Raw genomic sequence first — 15,436 nt, 5'->3', positions numbered from 1 at the left:
CAGGGAGGACTCTGAATAAGTAGAAGCATTCAAATAGAGACTGGACAACCACCACTTCAGTGAGAAGGAGAAGGGGTTGTTAGTGTGTTAAGGGCTCAATCTTTGAAGTCAGACAGAAGAGGTTTTCAACCTGCCACATTCCAGCCTTGAGACTTTGTACTCTTTACCTTCGTGCTATGCTAGCATCACATGGGAGCTTATTAGAAATGCAGAAACTTGATGGTATGGTAGTTTTATTCCTAGTTTTTTAAGGAATCTCCATGCTGTTTTCCATAGTGGCTGTATCGATTTGTACTCCTACCTACCAGCAGTGCAGGGGAGTTCCCTTTTCTCCATATTCTCTCCAGCATTTACCGTTTGTAGGTTTCTTGATGATGGCCATTCTGACCAGTGTGAGGTGATACCCTGGAGGAGTGAGATGGGGGGAGGTAGGAAGGAGGCTCAACAGGGAGGGGATGTAAGTAAACATACAGCTGATTCACGTTTTGTACAGCAGAAATAACACATTATTGTAAAGCAGTTATCCTCCAATTAAAAAAAAAATGCAGAAACTTGGCTCCACGCTAGACATAGAGTCTGAATCTATACCTTAACAAGGTCTTCAGGCCATTCATTAGCACACTAGAGTTTGAGAAGCACTGACCTAGGTTTTCTAAACCTTGGCTTGGTTATTTATTTATTTAAAAAGTGAAAATAGCAGCTACCTCTCAGGTGTGCTTCAACAATAAATCAAATTGTGTCATGGAAGGTTACAGCAGAGTACCTAACCGTTAATACTCAATAAATTGTAAGTGCTATTATTAGTCTCTCTATAGATGAATCCAACATTGAGTTGGAAGTTGAACTAAATTACTTCTACAGTCTCTTTATTACTCTAGGACCTTATGATTCTATAGTTTTATTTCACACATTTTGACTTTTTGGGGTCAAATCATTGCTCCAACTCCCACACCAAGAATATAAGTGCATTTGGAAAAATCGTGTTATATTATGGGATGTCTGTTAGGCAGATGTTTTCCTGCCCCTTCCACACCCACATTGTAAAGAGACTGCATTGAACACACTGGCAGCAGGCATTGCACTTCACTCATCCATGAGTACGGGTTTCGTGGGGAGTGGGGGCAAGTTGAGGTCGAATTCCATCCATTTCACCTGTTCTGGGAACTGGAGATCGTCCTCCCTTTCCTGATGCTACAGAGAGATCCTGTGTGTGTGTGTTAGTTGCTCAGTTGTGTCCACCTCTTTGCGATCCCATGGACTGTAGCCCGCCAGGCTCCTCCATGGAATTCCACCATGGAATTCTCCAGGTAAGAATACTGGAGTGGTTAGCCATGCCCTTTTCCAGGGGATCTTTCTGACTCAGGGATCGACCTTGGGTCTCCCGCACTGCAGGCGGATTCTTCACTATCTGAGCCGCAAGGGAAGCCAAGAGATCTTATCCTGTCTTCAATCTATCATTCTCCGATTGAAATGTCCACCTGTCATATTTAATGCAAAAATATTGTATTCAGTGCCATACAAGAAAGAGAAATTTAAACATGAAGTTGATCTCAGAGTCCATAGGATCATAAACCTGATGACTTCACTCCTCAGCTTAAAGCTCATTAAAGATTTTCTGCTGCTCTAAAGTTCCAGCATCTTAATGGGACCTAGAATTCCCTGTGTGATTGACTCTGGCCCACTTCCCCAGTCTTAGCACACACTCCCTTTCCTCTTGTACCTGTTCTCTATTGCCATGCAGCAAATTGCCCCAAAGCCTAGGGCCTTAAAATGGTGAGTGTTTATTATCTCTCACAGTTTCTCACAGAGCTCAGCTGGGGAGCTCTGGCTTGGGATTCTCGTGAGGTTGGTGGTCAGGATGTCATCCGGGGTTGCAGTTATCTAAGGCTGGACTGGAGCTGGAGGATCTTCTCCAATGGGGCTGACTCACACACCTGGCAAGGGGCGGCTCGCTGCTGGCAGAAGGCCTGGGTTCTTCTCTTTGTGGTCCTCTCCACAGGACTACTTGAGTGTCCTCATGACATGGCACTTGGCACTCCCGAGACTGAGTGATCCAAGAAAGGGAATAGTACAGACTGTAACATCGTTTTGACTTGGCCTTGAATTTCACACACTATCGTTTTCAAAATGTCTTTGTGATGACACAGATTCACCCTACTTAGTGCAGGAGGAAATCCACAAGAGTATAATAGTGCCAGGGGACTAGAATCACCAAAGGCCACTTTGGGGCCTGGCTCCCACACCTCTCATGCTCTGAGTATTTCAGTCGGTCCGTTCATGCTGAAGTCCCAGAAGCCCTGTGCTCTCTTGCCTCCCGGCCATTACACAGAGCTTCCTCTACAGGGATCTAGTTTAACCCTTTCTCACCCTTCATTCCATACACCGGATGCCATTTTCCCTGAGGAGCCTTGCCTAAATCATTTCCCAGACAGTTCCGGGGCCCCTCCTGAAGGCACCTGGTATCCCCCCACATCCCAGAATTTTTCACAAGGTACTGTCACGCTCTCTTTTTAACAGTTCTTCTTGCCAGACTTAAATAGCACCCAGAAACTTCCTCTGTACCAAGAATTGAGGATTTGCTCCAAAACTACAAGGGCTTCCCAGGCAGTGCTAAGGATGAAGAATCTGCCTGCCAGTGCCGGAAATGTTAGACTCTTGGGTTTGGGTTGATCTCTGGGTCAGAAGGATCCTCTGGAGGAGGAAGTGACAACAGACTCCAAAATTCCTGCCTGGAAAATCCCATGGACAGAGGAGCCTGGCAGGCTACAGTCCATGGAGTCACAAAGAGTTAGACATGACTGAGAACGCAATGAGACATACATCCGTAACTGCAGACCATCTCATAAGTGAAGCATGGGGGAAAACCAAGGTGTTGAAGTTAGGTTTGTCTTGAAAATGGGTAAGACTTGAGTTAGAGGGAAGAAAAGGAAGGATCTATAGTATGAGGAATGGGGTGAGGATTGCTCTGAGCAAAAGTACAGCATCACTTTCCACTGAGGAGGTAACGGCCAAGCTCCTAAACTTCATTTTTAAGGCACCCTAAAACCTACCCTCAATCTTTGTCTTCAAACATTTGCTTTATTTTGGCAATGGGAGTGTGGGGCATATCAATCCTTCTTTAGTAACAAAGGTTAAGTGCTTTTATCTAAAGAGACAGGAATATATAAGAGGGAGAAAGGAGGAGAAGAGACTTAGAGGGCAGGGTGATGGCCAGATAGAAAGGAAGAAGGGTTGATAAATACTTGATATATTTCAGCAAAGCATTGGATTCAAATAGAAAAATGATTACTCAAGGCCCCTCTTTAAGTTAAGGGCTTTGACATTCTCCATCCATGATATGCAGTGTTCTAATTACAGTTGCACATCTTAAATCTGCTTGAGACAAGCATCTGAGCTAGTGTTTCTTGGATTTTTGTGTCACCTCGTCCCTCAACACTGGTCTCAGCCTTCCCCAGGGGCAAGGACAGGATTCTGCATGGCCTTGGTCACCCTCCACTGTAACATAGGTTCCAGCAGCTTCAGCCTCCAGCTCATTCAGGTACCATGAACTGATAGATACTCTGGCTTCTGTAGTCATCTCTGGAGGGGCCAGATGATGCTAATTGAAAATGTTGGAGAATCAACTTCTTTGGAGAACATTCTGACCAATGAGATACAGCATAAGTAAAGACTAAACAGACAAGCAGCTTTCCCTTTCTCTTTACTCAACCCTGAATTGTTCTGACACATAGTGGTCCTACACACCTCTCCAAAGTCACCCTCCAGGAGCTGAAGATAGCTCAGTAATTTATCCTCCTGTGCTTGCTTTGCCTCTGTCACTTCCCTTCCGCCACCATCCTTTGGGGTGAAAGTCCCAAGAAAGTACTAGAATGTAAGCATTGCCTCAGTCTCTTGTGTTCAAAGAAAAGAGACTTTTCAGTGACCCAGTAAGTGTAATTCTAAAGAAAGTCTAAGGAAGATAAAAGACATTGCAACCATCATGAAGAAGGAGAGGGAAGGGGCAGAGCCTAGAAAAGTATCAGAGTGTTCCCTGGAAGAGTCACCATCCTTAAAAATGAGAGTTAACACAGAAGACTATACAGATTGTCCTTTTACACCAAAAACAGTAAAAGAGTAAGGACCGAGTGCTGCTTTGTCCACAGGGCATCTGCCATCAACCATGGTGACAGTGCCGTAAAGCTCCCATCATTAGTAGAACTCAGCTAAGAAACAGGGGTGGTCACCTCATCTCTGATTTGTTCGTGACTCAGTGTGTGACCTTGAGACATGTCACCTCCTAACCCTGCCTAATGGTTTTCTCATTTAAAAAAAAATAGATTCAGATAAATCAGCAGTAAGTTTCCTCATAACCTAAATTTTCTTTCCTAACGTGTTTTAAAGCCTCCCAATGCTCATGATTAACATCTGCGTGGCCAGACTTTAGATGTGTTTCAGCTAATAGCACAGAGGCAGTGAGTAATTTCTTCTTCAGAGCCTGGTGGCTTCTCTCAGGGTCAAAGGCACACAGCACTGCTTTCCATCCTGGTGCGCCATTCAGGAACACCCAAGGAAATAAAAGTATGAAAGGTCCTATGTGAAGACCTAATTTCATTCCCTTTTAAAACTCAACAGGAACATACTTCAGAGGCAGGGCACTGAGAATCTGAGCCAGCAACTGACAAATTTAAACCAGCCCGTCCATTGCATCACAGCCAAATACATCCATGGGGTCATTCTGCTTCCTTTCCTCTTTCTTGTTTTCCTTCTTTCTCTCTCTCTCTCTTCCTTCCTTCCTTTCTTCCTCTCTCTCTTTCTTTTTCACTCTCTCTCTGTTCCTTTCTTCTTTCTCCCTCTCTCTTTCTTACTCTCTCTTCCCTCCTCCCTTCCTTTCTTTATTCTTCTCTGAAACCGAGATGATCAATGTAATAGAAAATAATGGATATTTAGTATTGCCTCTGGAAAAAAAAATTGGTCAAATGAATGTATATTATCAGTTTTCATGATTAATGGACCGTTCCATCCCTTGAAATGCACTCAGATTTCCAGTTCCCTCAAGAACATGAGATGCTAACTGCCTCTGCATCCTCTGGCTTTTCAACCTTCGAGTTGTTAGAACAGCTGAAAGGGCAAAAGATAGGGAACCCACAGACCTGGGTTCCAGGTTTGTGCGGTTTTGTTACTGAGTGAGTGATCCTGGGCACATCTTCCACCCTCTGGCTTCCTGTTCCTTCTCAAGGAAAGGGAAACTTCATAACAGTCTTCACATGTGATACCGGGCTTGTTGGCAGAGATGTTCTTCGTGGGACTCTGCAGTCCTCTCCAGGGATAATGAAAGCTGTTTTAGTTATGTTAATATCACTAGCTAAGTAAACACTGGAGGAAGCATTTGATGAGGGAGAAAAGTACTGCTCCATGTGTCTGGTTTTACAGACATAGTGACTGCTAGTTTATTTGCATTTCCCTTTGTGGGATAGGGGGCTTTCTGTGGAACAGGTGAGGGTGAGCCTGGTCAGTCAAACCCACAATTCTTGCACCTTTCCAGGAAAAACAGAAAAGTAAGAACCACCAAACTTCTCAGGACCCTTCTCTCTTCTTCCAAGAGTGTCAAAGGCAATGTGAAGTGCAGACCCAGAGTGTCCTCAAGGGAATAGCTAGAGAAGACAGTAGAGAAACCATGGAGAGAAGATGAGACCAGAAAAACTCCTTCATAGAAGACATGTAGACAGTCGAACTACATTTATTGTAAATGGTATGTAGTATCTTATCTGTCGATTGGAACAGAAGAAATTATGATCATTCCTGCAATGTGGTTATCTTTCTTTCCTCCATGAAGCATTGGACTCAGAGAAACAAGATTTAAGCTTCAATAGTGGCCACTTCTTTCTTAGTGGAGGACCTCAGACAGGTCACCGGACCTCTCCAGCATTTGCTGAGGATCTACAGTGTGCAAGACTGCTTCTAGAATGTACAGCGTGCATGGCTGCTGCTAGAACGTACAGTGTGCACGGCTGTTGCTAGAGGCTTTGACACTGAGGTTGAATGAGATGCAGACTCTGCACTCAGACAGGAAATAGAAGAAAGACAAAGCAAAAAATGCTGTAGTGAAAGAAGTGGGATAGTAGAGAGGAGCACAAAATACCACGAAAATCTCATAGAGACAACTTAGAAATGGACCCAAGGAGCCTTCCTGGAGGAAGCAGTGGGATCCCTGAAAGCACACAGATGTTAGCCAAACATGAAAGGGGAAACACAAGTGAGTGAGGCGTGGGTAGAAGTGAAAAGTTTCAACGTGGTGGAAACACAGAGTCTTGTGGCTTGGGATGAGGAGTTCAACGGGCTCATATTGGAATCCAATTAAAAAAAAAAAATGAGACTAAAATAGACTAACACAAATAATCAAGTGTATGAATTTACCCTCTAGGCCCATGGAACCAAAGAAAGTTTCAACTTGCAGGAGGGGAAAAGTGCTATGATCAGACCTTCATATTACAAAGAACACTCAGTCTGTTGTATAAAGTGGACTGGGTGGGACCAAACTCCATACACAGAGGTTGGGTAGGAGGCCGGGAATGGCCGTGGCTTAGACTGAGTTGGAGGTGGCTTTTTGAGATTATAAAAGGGAGAGTCTATAAAAGATGGAAACTGATTGAATGTGCAACTGCAGAAAGAGAAAAAAAAAAAGTTCTCTCTTGGATAACTGGATGAACAGCAGGGGCTTTCCATTGAATCAGTACCAGGAGAAACTAAGAGGGGAAAAGAGGGTGAGATAAGAGGTGATAAGGCCAGTTAGGGGGCTTCCATGGTGGCTCAGTGGTAAAGAATCTGCCTCCAATGCAGGAGACCTGGGTTCAACCCCTGGGTCAGGAAGATCCCTTTGAGGAGGAAATGGCAACCCACTCTAGTATTCTTGCCTGGAGAATACCATGGATAGAGGAGCCTAGTGGGCTATAGTTCATGAGGTCTCAAAGAGTTGGACATGACTTAACATTTAAACAACAACAACAAGGCCAGTTATGGATATGCTGGGTTTGAAGGGCCTGTGGTTTATTACTGTAGTGATGTCAAGTAAGTAGATGGATATATTTCAAACTAATCTTGAAAGGAACACAAAAGAGAAAACAGTCAGAAGACAATATTTAGGGAATCATCAGCTCACAGCTGTTTTCAGATCTCAGCTTTAGTAAAATGAGGAAAATACTATTTACCTGTTTGTTCATGAAATTGAAATGCAGAGTGAATGAGGTAGTGAATCTAATGTTGGTTGGTGTATATATGGTGCTATACAGCTGCGAGGTGTTTCTTATTAACTGTAGAGCCCTGGGGCATAAAGAATAACTTTATTAGATTCACTTACATCATCTCCACCAACAGTACTATTTTCATATATGACCCTTGGCTAAAAAAAGCTCTTTAGAACTTAGTCTTGGTTTGCAAATAGAATCAGAGGGAAGGAACTGGATAGGAAGAAAAGGAGGGAGTAAATTGTGTTAGTCGCTCAGTCGTGTCCGACCCTTTGTGACCCTGTGGACTGTAGCCTGCCAGGCTCCTCTGTCCATGAAATTCTCCAGGCAAAAAGGAAGACAAAACCAGAAGGCACATAAGGAAATACAGAGCCATTAGTACCCCAAGAATTTGCCGAGTACCTTCAAAGGCATTGACTTAACTGTCAATGAGGTCCTAATGAATGCAAGGGACTTTGCTACCTGATTTGTTGCCCAGAGAGATTTCCTTCTCTCATCCTCACTGAAAGAAAACTTAAGTCATCTGTGTCAGTTACACATAGTTTGTTGTTTTCCTATTCGATTACTTGATGTGGGACCCTTCCGGGTTTCTCTTGAGGACAACAGCCGTAAGCCTCAGCATCACTACCACCCTAGAATGGAGTGAAATTGCTCAATAAACACCTTTCCTCTGCATACTCATGACATTCTGATGAGAAGGAGGGGGTGACTCAGCCACAGACTAAGAGATGAATAAGTATCGCCAGCCCCACTCAATTATGGGGCCAGAGGGAAAGGCAGTGTTTGCAAAAGTCAAAACAGATTTCAGAAACAGTTTTTCTTCCAGCCTCTGAAAAACCTGCTCATTCAATTCCATTTCTGTTGATGACTTTGGCTTCTGAGACAGGGTCTTTTGCTGGCGGCCCAGAGCTCTGACAATCCCCCAAATGTCAGGGGCTTGGAGAGCTCCTTGGGGTAAGGTGTCCAAAAGGACAAGGCTCCCAAGCCTCAGAATCTGTGCTGAGCTCCAGAGTTTCCAAAACTCCAGGCTCCTACAGAGACACCGAGCTGCAAATGTGAATTGTTGGAACTCTTCAACCATAGCCTCCTGGGTGTTCTGACAGCCTGGGCTCCTTCTTTGCTGCCTTGTAGTGATTGATTACAACCAGCCAGCCAGGTTTCATGGGACCCTACTTTCACAGCAGCCGCAATTGGCTTAACTTGGCCATTTGGAACAAAAGACCCTGCTCAGACCCTGAGTGCCCTTCACTAGCCCACCACAAAAGAAGGATTTATTATAGAAAAGGAATTCACATCCCCTCCTCTCTTCAACTCAGGACAAATGAGGAGAGATGGATTAAGGCTGGACGTGTGATGGACAGGGCCATTTGGTCCAGGCCATAATTGTAATCCCAGTGTAGACCCCCAACTGCCTGTGTGATGGGCTTCCCCAGTGGCTCAGTCGGTAAAGAATCTGCCTGTAATGCAGGAAGTACAGGTTTGATCCTTGGGTCGGGAAGATCCCCTGTAGAATAGCATGGCAACCCACTCCAGTGTTCTTGCCTGGAGAATTCCATGGACAGAGGAAACTGATGGGCTACAGTCCATGGGATCGCAAAGAGTGGAACACAACGGAAGTGACTGAGCCCACAGGCACTGCCCACATGATGCTAGTAGAAGTTATCTACCTTCTCTGAGCTCTAGAAATCCTCAAGACATGATGGGAAGTGATCCAGGCTCTATCACATGATAGATGGGAGACAGCTTGACAAAATACCCTTGACTTTCTCTTCTGCAAACCTGTGCACAACATCACATAAAGTAGGTGATGGCTTGTCACAAGACCTTTTGTCTGGCATTCCTGTTGAAGCAATAGTAGTTCCCTATATATATGTATTACCTATCTTTTCATTCTTTTGCTCAAATTCTTCTCTTTTTTTAATATGAATTTATTTATTTTAATTGGAGCCTAATTACTTTATAATATTGTATTAGTTTTGCCATACATCAGCATGAATCTGCCAGGGGTGTACACATGTTCCCCACCCTGAAGCCCCCTCCCACGTCCCTCCCCATACCATCCCTCTGGGTCATCCCAGAGCACCAGCCCTGAGCATCCTGTATCATGCAAACTCTTCTCTTTGCCTAGAATATTTCTCCCTCCTCTTTCATACCTGTGACATCACCTCTTTCACCTGCAGCCTCAACATCGTCAGAAAGTCTTCCTCCTCTGTGGTTTCACAGAATCCTCTGCCCACCCTAATCTTGACCCTCACCATTGATCACATCAGCTGACCATTGCCTCTGTGTCCATTTCTCTCTTTGGCACTAAACCTCAGTTAATGCTTCTTTATTTGAATAAACTTGGCTCATTTTAATAACAGAACATTTTTTCCCTATAATCATAAAATAGCTAACTTGAGTAACCCCTTGGTGTTTACAAAGCACATTTACAAATATTTCCTCATGTGAGCATAAGGGCACCTCTATAGGACAGGTAGTGTTAGCCTTATTTCATAGATACAGAAACCAATATTTTAATAAACTTACATGGAAACCACATGACAGATGGTGTATCTGGCTCTAACTGCAGCGACCTTCCTTCACAGGGTGCTCAGAAGTACTCTCACGGGGCAAAAGATTGTAGCAAACCTTTTTTTTTAGTGTCTACTGTGCACTAGGGTCTTCCTTGGTGGCTCAGCAGTAAAGAATTCGCCTGCCAATGCAGGAGATGTAAGAGATGCAGTTTGATCCCTGGATCAGGAAACAGCAACCCACTCCAGTATTCTTGCCTGGAGAATCCCGTGGACAGAGGAGTCTGGTGGGCTGCAGACCATAGTGTCAAAAAGTCAAACATGACTGAGTGACTAAGCATGTACGATGCACCAGGCTCTGTTAGGTATGGAGGAGCAGAGATGAGGGCATCTACTTGAGCAGGACTCACGGTGGAGTGAGCAAATGTAATAAAACAAAACTCATTCACCCATTCAAATCACCTTTCCTGAGAATCTACAAGATCCCAGGCATCAGTCTCTGTGCCCATTCTAACAGCATTTCTGTAGGTGAGCAAGCATGTGAGGGAAACCTTGGTATAGCCCCGAGTAGATCCTATGGATGCTATGCTTGTACAGCTTGAATTTTCTATAACAGATGTCTATTCAGTTGTAACCAGGGAAAACAAGTTAAACAGGAGAAAAAGAACAAGATAGGATATATTGCTCACCTTTATCTGTTTATACATCTGTCTCTCACCATCAGCTTAGTATCTTTAGTCTGTAAGCCAAAAGAGCAATAAAGATAAAGTAATGCGGGATTTCAGAAGCGGGAGAGTGTCCATCTATCGGGAAATCAGTTAACTCCTAATTTCATTTATGTCATAGTTCCATCTATGAGCAGATGTTTCTAGGGGAAATTTTTCTTTTTAAAACAAATTTAAGCAGAGGAAAAGGCAGAGTGGTGAAACAGAAATTGTTCGTGTGCTTCGTTTTCTTTCTCTTTTTGTTTGCTTGTTTGTTTTTCCCGTCAGACGTCTCAGAATATTCAATGAGCACATGTTTCTTGGAATAATGAGTAGAGTAAGAGAAGGGGGGAGACTATTTAGGATTTCTCAAAAATTTGTAATTCTGAAAACAAACACTGAGACTAGTGTTTCTAAGAAAACAGGTTGATACCCATTGCCCTTCTGAACTTTCAATATCCCTTTAGCTTCATCTAGGGAATGTTGATAGCTACTGGGATGAGTCTGGGCCAGGAGGAGATAAAAGGAGTATGTCTGAAAGGTACTTTGGCAACACAACAGTCAGGCAAAGGAAGGCCAACTCCACCTGAGCATGGTTTCCTCTATGGAAACAGTAACAGCCCCACTTGATATATAACAGAAGAAAAGTCTCATCTTATTTGCAGCCTGGACATCTTCCTTGGAAGGTTGATGCATGAACTGGAATATGAGAACCATCTTCTCAATTCACAGTGGAAGTGAGAAACTTCAACAGTGGAGATATTGCAACAGTGTCTTCATGGACACAAGATCACGTTGAGGAACTCTAGACCCCCCTCTATCTTCAAACCATCAGGAGCCACCTATGGTCTGGAAAGAGCATGGTGCTTGGACTCAGTTTTCTCACCCAATAAATGGGGATAATAATGTGTTGTGTAGGGTAGGTGTGAGGATTACATGAGCTAATTCATGAAAAGAATTTAGCAATATAGATGGCACCGGTGGTAAAGAACCCACCTGCCAATACAAAAGACATAAAAGACATGGGTTCGATCCCTGGGTCATGAAGATCCCCTGGAGGAGGGCGTGGCAACCCACTCCAGTATTCTTGCCAGACAATCCCATGGACAGAGGAGCCTGGCTGGCTACAGTCCATGGGGTCACAAAGAGTCAGACATGACTGAGCAACTGAGCACATAGACACGCTGTAGGCGCTCAGTAAGGAAAGCTGTTATTAGCTGCTACTTCCACTAGAAGTTGAAACTCTGTTACCGGTTTGTGAGATGAAATACCATCTTCTGACCTGACAGAGCAATACAATTTAAAAGCCCCTGCTGAGAATGAAGGTCCAGCATTCATCTTCAGTAATTAATACATGCCCTGGGGGATGCTTGGGCTGGAGATGGGAGGGTGGGGGACTATTTTTCCTACTTGATTGAGTGTCGTTTATATCCCAAGCTATTCTAAATGTCACGGAGAGTTAATGAAGACATGTATACCCACTGCAAAAGCAGTAAAAGAGAAAGTACAACCGATTCTGCCACTGTCTGAGTAGATTAAAGCCTCAGTTACACTGGAAGTGCAGGGGAAGAAATGAGAGCTGTGTTAGGAGATGGATGGGGATGATGCTGGTTACAAAGGCAGAAAGGACAGAGGGTGATTCTCTTTCATCTTTTCACATTTCTTCTGTTACTTTTTCTTCCTTCTCAACTCCCCCTTCCTCCCTGATGAGGCACAAGGATGGGGCACATGGTGTCTCTGCCTTCTCTAGCATCAAGTCATAACACCAGCATAATCCAGCCTTACTAGTGTGTACAGAGCCATATTCTCTGGCCTTTTCTCATCTTGCAAACTTGCCATGGGTAATCTCAAAAAAAAGAAAAGCTATACCTGTTCTGTCAGGAGCTCTTACTGCTTGGGGCCTAGCTTCAAATAACAGATGTGCAGTCCTTCAGATTAGAAGCCATTCACAACACATGAGATACCCAACTGGGAACAATCTCCCAGCATTGGGATAAACCAGATGATCTAATGCCTGCGGACCCCCCAACTCCCACTCATCTCCTATGTCTATGATACATCTGAGAAAGGGTTGAATATGCTCTCCCCAAAAGCCTGGGCAGGGCACTCCTTCTTTCATGAGATAGCAATTTGCAGGGACCCCAAGGGGCAGCTAAAGAGGCTAAGAAATTCTGCAAAATTATTTGGAATCGTCTAGAGAAAAGTTTCCTGCATAAATCTTAGCAATTATGACTCTCAAAGAGAGAAACAAAGACTGAAAAAAGAAAAAAAAATAAAAATAAAACAAGCCCTAGGGCGATTTGTACAGTGTGGCTATAAAGTAAGCTTTTCTTAGAGGAACAAAGTGATCTCCATTTTTTAGGGAATATTTAGTTCCCCTCTGCTCTTCTAGAAAGGATCTGGTATACTTCAGATGAGTTGATTGAGTCGTTAAAAGTGACAGCTCTGCTTCAACCCAAAGCAATCCCCAAATAGAACACTACAGTTCTATCAGACAGAAAGTCTCTGCAGAAGAGGAAAGGGTGCATAGTTATAATCCAGTGCTTTTCTGCACAGGTTCAAGAGTCAGACAGAACTGAGTTCCAATTCTGGCTTATCCCTCATGCATCTTACTTAACATCTGAGCCTCAGTACCCTCCTCTGTCAAATGATGGTGATAATAATTAATAACCTCTCCCTTGTGAGATTATTTGTGCTATTATTTTTTAGGGAACTGTAATCATTAATTTGCTGTATCCATGTTGGCACACACTATTCAGTGTTTTAATGCTTCATTTCTGAATGTATGCATGCTAAATTGCCTCAGTCCAGCTCTGTGCAACCTTATTATGGGTGACTGTAGCCTGCCAGGCTCCTCTGTCCATGGGATTCTCCAGCAAGAATACTGGAGTGGGTTGTGGGATGCTGTGTCCTCCTCCAGGGAATCTTTCTGACCCAGGGATCGAACCGGGTCTCCTGAATTGCAGGCGGATTCTTTACCGCTGAGCCACCAGGGAAACCCAACTGCTTAAGTGATGTACTGTACTTTTATAATTTGGGCATAGTGGTTTTCCAGTGGCTGAACACCTCAGAGATATTCCAGGACTGAACCAAAGGATCCAACTGAAGTCAATGTTGGTTTAGCCAAAAAATGTTCCTGGGGTATTTGGAGTCCCATCAAAATGTCTTCATAATGGAGCAAGGTTTTGCTGCACATCAATTTTAATGTAAATCCCTTTGTTTTATAGATGGCAAAATAAAGGCCAATAGAGACAGGATTTGTACAAGATCACATAGGGAATTGTAGGAAGATAGCAATTTGAATACAAGTGCCCCAAATGCTAGTTTGAATTTATTCCTCTCATAGCAAGTTGCATTTTTTTTTTTCCTTTCAAAGGTACTTCCTGTATAATCTTCAAAATAAAGGAGGGACAAGAGATGTACAAGTTAATATTTCAACATTAGGGATGAAAGATTTATTCAAGCATGTAGTGCTGATTGATTGAGAAATACACACCCGTCTTTGAGAATCTGTATCAATAAAAAAAAGATGTCTTTATGAAATATTCTTGCAATCAGTTTGAAGTAATAAACATCCCCTGGGTTTGTTTTGTTTCTGTCTTATCCTAGCAACAATTAACCCATTAGTTAAGAGAATAGACTCTGGATCCAGAAAGATAAGGATTAAATCCTGGCTCCTCTACTTACCAGCTATGTGACCTTGATCATGTTATTACATTTCTGAACTTCCATCTTTTTAGGATAGAAATGATTAAGATATAAAATTCACAAGGTTTATAGGAATATAATATTAAATGCCATTTGTATCTCATCACAAAAAGCTTGGCTCATAATAAACTCTCATTGAACTCTAGTTATTGTTGTCGTTGCCAGTGCTGTTATATTGTATTCTTTCCTTGGGAAATCAATAATTCAGGGTACCCAGGGAGATACTCAGCATAAAAATAAGGCGATGTTGAATCCTTCTGACTGGGCATGAGGAAGTCTCACTCCTTTTATGTCATTTTGTTATTAATTGTGTGATTGGGTCAACATATTCCTGTCTGGCCCTAGTTGCCCTATATTTCAGACAGAGTCTTTTCTATTTCATGGGATGAAGGCCTGCTCCCAACCAGTCTTAAACGAAGGGTGGGTGTTACAGGTTTAGGTCATTCAAACCTTCATAGGTAAGCTCTTCTTTAGGTTCAGCTTGATCCAGGACTCAAAATACATCAAGAAATCTGTGTTTTTCTCAACACTGCTGAAATCTGTTCTTCTCAACATTCACTTCATCCCCAAATTCCACATGGTGCTAAGATGGTTGACAACAGGTCCAGACCTAAGTGCCTTCAGCTTCAGTTTCAGTGAAAAGAGATCACTTCTTTTCCCTAAACGGATCCAACAAATAGCTTGGCCTGATTCTCATAGGCACAGATTAACTCACATACCCATCTTGAGCCAGTCCCTGTGGACAGGAGGAGGGAGCAGGATGCCTGATTTAAGCTTGGGTCCTCTGCCATGACTGAAGATGGAGGTGAGACTGTCCTGCTCGTATAACCAACGGGTAAGAAATGGACCCTGTATTAGTTTCTGGTGCTGTACAAGAAATTGCCACAAGCATAACAGCTTGGACAGCATACTTTTATTATCTCATGGTTTTAGGATATCAGAAGTCCACGCACTGCATAAACATTAATTAGTTCTCTGCTCAAAGTCTCACCAGGCTGAAAGCAAGGTGTGAGTCAGCCAGGCCTGTGGTCTCACCTGAGACTCAGAGTCCTTGTCCAAGTTCATGTGGTTGTTGGTAGAATTCACATCCTTCTGGCCATGTGACCAAAACCCCTGTTTTTTTGCTGGGGGCCTCTCTCATCTCTTAGAGGCCATCCTGAGGTCCTTCACACTTGGCCCCAGCCTCACAGTAAGACAGTGTTCTTTGTCCTAAAGTCAGCAAGTGTGTCTCTCTTTTTTTAATGGCTTCACCTTTTTGTAAATGACTCATCAGATAATCTCCTTTGATCAA

Source organism: Bos indicus, chromosome 8 (genome assembly GCF_029378745.1).
Source record: "Bos indicus isolate NIAB-ARS_2022 breed Sahiwal x Tharparkar chromosome 8, NIAB-ARS_B.indTharparkar_mat_pri_1.0, whole genome shotgun sequence".
Taxonomy (NCBI): Eukaryota; Metazoa; Chordata; class Mammalia; order Artiodactyla; family Bovidae; genus Bos; species Bos indicus.
Note: the sequence above shows the minus strand (reverse complement) of the source record.